The sequence below is a fragment of the Mytilus edulis genome, chromosome 2 (genome assembly GCF_963676685.1).
Source record: "Mytilus edulis chromosome 2, xbMytEdul2.2, whole genome shotgun sequence".
NCBI classification, from domain to species: Eukaryota; Metazoa; Mollusca; class Bivalvia; order Mytilida; family Mytilidae; genus Mytilus; species Mytilus edulis.
The window spans coordinates 48,393,708-48,400,320 of NC_092345.1; positions in this window are offsets into that span (position 1 = coordinate 48,393,708).

Here is a 6,613-nt window from a genome sequence, read left to right on the forward strand (position 1 = left end):
ATTTATAACGATACCGAAACAGAAACTATAACCTAAAGATATTCAACTAGCATTTGATCAAAATACCACACCGAAGGCACAACTAAAATGAGAAACTGATTTTGCTGTAAGTTTTGTGTGGAACTCGGTAAGGGAAGTAACCACAAATTATTGTAAAAATAAAGCAAAATTAACCAAGGGACGGAGATATACTCTGGAAAAAGAATTAGAAGAAAAAATTAAATTAAGAGACGAGACAAATATAGATGACGATGAAATAGAAAAAGAAATTAATGGTATTGAAGAAGAGCTAAATAAGATATATGAAGAAAAAGCGAAGTGAGATCTAGAGAAAAATGGTTAGAGTTTGGTGAAAAAAATAATTCTTACTTCCTTGGGTTAGAAAAAAAGACAAGTAAAAAAATCTATAGGTAAGCTAATGGGAGATAATGGGGAAATAATTTCGGATCAAGAGAAACTTTTAAACAAAATAAAATACTATTATGAAAACTTGTATAACAATAAAAGTTTAAATAAAGATTTAACAGAAGAATATATCAGCGATACAAAATTAGAAAATACCGTTGATGAAAATGACAAACTAATATGCGATGGGAAAATTACAGTGGAGGAATGCACAAATGGTATCTTTAAAATGAAATTAAATAAATCTCCAGGTCTTGATGGACTTACGGTAGAATTTTATAGATTTTTTTGGAATAAACTTAAATCACTACTGGGAAATGTCTTAAATACAGGATACGATAGAAACCGTAAAATATTCACAACGTACTAGTATATTAACTTTGATATTTAAAAAGGGGGATGCATTACTTTTAGAAAACTATCGTCCAATATCACTTCGTAATATAGATTTTAAAATGTCCTTGCGCAACGTTTAAAAAAGGTACTTTCAAAAATTATAAATGAGGATCAAACCGGTTATGTTAATAATAGATTCATTGGGTTTAATCTGAGACAAATCCAAGATGTTATAGACTACTCAGAAACATACAAAATAGAGGGAGTAATTGTTTTTGTGGATTTTACAAAAGCATTTGATTCCTTAGAATGGGATTTTATGCTTGGAATTTTGAAAGATTTTGGGTTTAATGAATCATTCATTAAGTGGGTTAAAACTATGTATACAGATGTTCAAACACGTGTTATGAACAATGGGTGGGTATCAGAAAATTTCAAAAATTCACGGGGAATCCGACAAGGCTGTCCTTTATCAGCATTATTGTTTGTTTTGGCTGTTGAAATTATGGCTCTTAAGTTGAGGAATAGCAACGAAGTAAAAGGAATCACTATTAAGTTAGATGGGAAAAGTCACAGCATTAAAATTTCATAACTAGCAGATGACACAACATTATTTTGTAAAGATAAAAACGATGTAATATCTGCAATGAATATAATCGAAATTTTTGGCTCATTTTCAGGACTATTGGTAAATAGAAATAAAACAGAAGGATTATGGATCGGGATATTGAAATCATGTTAAGATAAAATTGCGGGGATTAATTGGGGAGATAAACCCATTAAAGCATTAGGGGTGTTTTTGGACATGATAAAGATGAATGCAAAAAAATAAATTGGAATTGAAAAATAGAGAAAATGATGAAATTGTTCAAGACATGGGAAAAAAGGAATCTATCAATTTTAGGGAAAATTCTAATTTTTAAAGCATTAATTTTGCCGTTATTTGCGTTTTTGGGAAGTGTCTGCTTAACTCCTGAAAATTATCTAAAAGAAATAGAAAAAAAGAAGCTTTAAATATATTTGGGATGGGAAGCCAGACAAAGTAAAAAAAAAAACCTGATAACACTTCCTCATGAAAAAGGAGGCCTACAAATGGTCGATTTTAAAAGTTATTTTATATCGTTTAAAGCATCATGGGTATATAGACTAGTTAATGGTAAATTTGCCAACTTGAAGCTTATACCTTTTAAATACTTAAAAGTGTCTAATAATATTTCAGATATATTTAATATGAATAAATGATTTAACATTTAGAATATTTTAAATATGTTCCAGAATTTTATAGAGAAGTAATAAAGTCCTGGATTTTGACTGGGGGTGGGCAAACAAACAAGCAGTGACATATGCTGATATAAGAAAACAAACAATTTGGGGGAATAAATTTATTGCATTTCATAAGAAACCAATTATCTTTGAAAACTGGATTAAAAGTGATATAATATACTTGAATGACATTCTAGACGACACTATGTTACTATCAGAAAATCATATTTTGAACAAATTAAAGTGTAAAGTAAACTAGATTGCTGAATTTCATAAATTGAAACAATCCATTCCACAAAATTGGATTGACAAGTTAAACATGAAAATTCTGTCCAAAGTAAAGTAAATATCCAGAGAAATAAGATCACATGGAAAGATCGTTATTTTGAGACAACATTTTTTTCAAATAAAATGTTTTATGACTCTCTAGTGAATAGTAAAAAAGAACCGTCAGTAAGGATAAACAGGTGGCTCAAAATTTTACCATTGCAAGAAGCTGCACATATGAATTCATTATATAACTTTATTTTCAAATACTTAACTGAAAATAAATTAAAAATATACAGGTGGAAACTACTACAGTTTATTGTACCAACCAAAAAGCATTTATTACAATGGAAAGTAACTAATAACAGTTTGTGTAATTTTTGTAACATAGAAGAAGACTATGCTTATTATTTTTTCAATTGCTCTTATTTAACAAGATTTTGGCAACAAATAAACGATCTCTTCAAAAAGAGTAATTTAGATTTTTTAATAAAATTACAACACATGATATTTGGATACAAAATTACAGACAGCAAGTATTACTCAATAATTTTTTTGATTACAATTATTAGTTTTTCAATATTTAAGTCGTACTATGTATCTGAGCAGAAAACAAAAAACATAGACGTCTACAGAATTTTTTGTTAATGAATACACCAAGAGAGTAGAAACCAATATTAATGGACAGAAGGCAATAAGTCCAATGTTACTTTCAATTAAAAGAAACATAATCAATGAATAATTTTTATATTGTTAATATAGAGTTTTGTAAACAAAATGTATGTCAATTAATTTAATCAGCTGATTATTCCCTGGGTAGTCAGTGGATTGTAACAGGGTACGTCAAGAGAAGCTTGGAATCTTGATGGTGTATGTAACAAGCAATATTTGATGAATAAAATTATTATGTAGTTAAAAAAAAAACGTTTTGCGTGGAACTCGATTAAAGGGGTAATTTAAGAAATATATATAAAAATTATAACGTGTGAACATCAATGGAAATCCATACATAAAACGAAGATTATTGACAATTCATTATAACTTTTTTTAATTTTGGAGAGTAATGCCTTATCAAAATCATGTTATCTTATCTTTAATCTGACTTAAGCAAGTATATACTATATATGTGCGTTTAAACTGAACCGTAACACTTATTTGATCTAAACCAATTTGCATTAAGTGTAAATACGTTTATTTAAGGTTACTTTTAAACAGCAGATATTGTTACACTTTTTTTTTCTCACAAAATTATTTGTTTTCATAACTTATGAGTGTTTATTCGTATATATTAGATAACAATTGATTTTATTTATAGGCATTCTTAAAGTGGTAAAATCACTTACTGGTAAACTTTTGTTGAAAAAAATTCATGTAGAATACAATCTCTTTTATTTTTTGTCAGTATGAAGGACACTAATCATATGACATACATTACGTACACTTTGAAAATATATATGTTTTTATAAATGCCTGGAAATATTCTTACTTGACATGGTCTATTATAATGTATTTTTAATTTCTGGGCATGCTCAGAAACATTCTACTGTAAAAAACGACACACATTTTCTTAAAAAGGTTATTTTATTAGTACAAGTTGGTATTTTGGTATCTTTATTTAATGTAAAACAAAAGAAGCCTGCGTTCAGTCTTTGGTCAGTTTACAACGTATCTCTTTGCTTGTAATATTGTATAAGTTTGCTTACTCGGTACCTTGAAAGGAAATTGAAATTCATTATTGAATTAATTGGTACGTATGTGTATTAAATCAATGAGGTATAAATATATTATATCTCTATATTTTAAATACTTTGTCTATATTTTTATAAATATGTAGTTAAAAAAAAGTATAGTGTTTAAAATGAAATATCAAAAGTTCTGTTTTTGTTTTCTTTTTTTATATACTTTTCTTTTATTTATTTGGAATACCGATATTCTAATAATATAGAAAGTCTACGAAAAATCATTTGTCAGTGTAAATTTACATTGAAGACAATTCATTCTAAATAATATCCTTTTCCTGGAAACATTTTGAACTTCAGTGATAACTTCTGATAACTATATACCAAAAAATGTAATTGTTCACTCGAAGGTAACATTTTGATCAAAAGAAAGATTATTATATGAAGTTACCAATTACTAAATACTAACGATGTTTTTTTAGACAAAGATGTCACTCTGTTGTCGATTCCTCACAAAACTGCATAGTAAAGAAATTACAAAAGACGAAAATGGTAGGGCGAAACAGTTTCAACTTTTTAGCATCAGACGACCGTACATGCGGGCCTTCCATACCTCTTGGTTTTGTTTTTTTCTAGCTTTTACATCATGGTTTGGCATACAACCACTTATACCAACAATAATGAAGGAACTCAATCTTTCCAAAAAAGATGTTGCGAACTCCGGTATAGCTAGCGTAGCTGCTACTATTGGTTTACGAATCATTGTTGGGCCACTTTGTGATAAGTTTGGACCACGAAGAATCATGTCTGCTTTACTGTTAACAGGGTCTATTCCCATGGCTCTTGCAGGAATAATACAAAATGGAACAGGGCTTATTGTTTTACGTCTTTTTATTGGTGTTTTGGGAGGGGCCTTTGTACCCTGCCAGGTTTGGACCAGTATAATGTTTAACTCTAAAATTGTTGGAACCGCCAACGCTCTTGTTGGTGGATGGGGAAATCTTGGTGGAGGATTTACTTTCTTGTTTATGCCGGCGATATTTCAATTGGTCAAGCTGGCAGGCGCAGATGCATTTCTTGCTTGGAAAATAGCAGTTATAATACCTGCTTTTATCTGTTGCATTGTAGGTAAGTTTATTTGCTCATATTTTAATAATTCTAGTATGTTTTTAATATGAAAAATATTTAGTAATTCATCTACTAACAAAAAAATAGAGGACAAATGCCAAGAATTAATGTAAATGAAATTATACTGAATGTATTAGGTTTACTTTATAACGATGTAATAAAAACGATCCCTTTTTAATTAAGTTTTCAGATCTTTAGCTTACACCGGACTTCTAAATTAATATCCTACTTGAAGGAATTTACGAAACAGGTACAGTAAAAGATACAGAATACATCACGTTTTAAAAATTCTAAGATAAACCGATCGGTTGCTGTGGTACACAACTTTATGACAATATAGTACATTATGTGTCTATATAAACATGCAAATATATAAATGTTGAGGTGAAACAAACGATTTAAATATTTGACACAATATAATTTTTCAAAACTGTCTTATTAAAGTTCAGTTGTACAATCTGTAAAATATTTGATACTTACATTTCTGTATAGTACATAGTATGCAAGCTTATTGCAAGAAGTGTTAACATAGATATCATTTGTATGGTCATTTCTATAAATTTCCTGTATACAAATTTTTGGATTTTTCAAAAAAAAAAAAAAATTCTTATCACACGCATAATTTTTATTGACTATGTATTTGAATTCAAGTATCGCATATCAAATTTATTCGTTCATTGTGTGTCAATTTGCGTTTTTTGATTGAGTTAAGCTGTTCAATTGATATTTTAAAGTGTGTTTTTCTATGTTGTAATGTTATACTTTTGTTTCAGAAAAGGGAGAAGGTTTGGTACAATTAAAACGTTTAATCGCGCTGCAAATTTGTGCACCTGTCCTAAGTCAGGAATCTGATGTACAGTAGTTGTCGTCTTATTATGTAGTTCATACGTGTTTTTCGTTTCTCGGTTTTATATAGATTAGACAGTTGGTTTTCCCGTTTGAATGGTTTTATACTAGTATTTTTTGGGGCCCTTTATAGCTTGCTGTTCGGTGTGAGCCAAGGCTCCGTGTTGAAGGCCGTACTTGTTATTTGGATGGAGAGTGGTCTCATCGGAACTCATACCACATTTTCCTATATCTATAGATTACCTAAGCCGTATTTGGCACAATGTTTTGGAATTTTTGGTCCTCAATGTTCTTCAACTTTGTATTTTTTGCTTTATAATTATTTTGATCCGGGCGTCACCGATGAGTCTTATGTAGACGAAAAGTACGTCTGGCGTATCAAATTATTATCCCGGTAATTTGATAAATATTATAATGATAAACTATACTCGTTCCCGTTATTTTCGAGTTATCAGCAAATAGCCTCTATTCTGTCCTTGGAAAATAACGCATTTTCCACTGAGGTGATGAAAAGAAATATGCACGTTCAAATCAAAATTCTGACTATCAGGAAGCTCGACACAAGCAGTTCACGCAGTAAATCATACTTTGAGATAAATTGTATAACCAGGCAGTACAACAAAAGTGTTGTAATTTGCACATATTGTACATGTCTTCTTCGTCTCTCATCTTTCATCTTTATTCCCAGT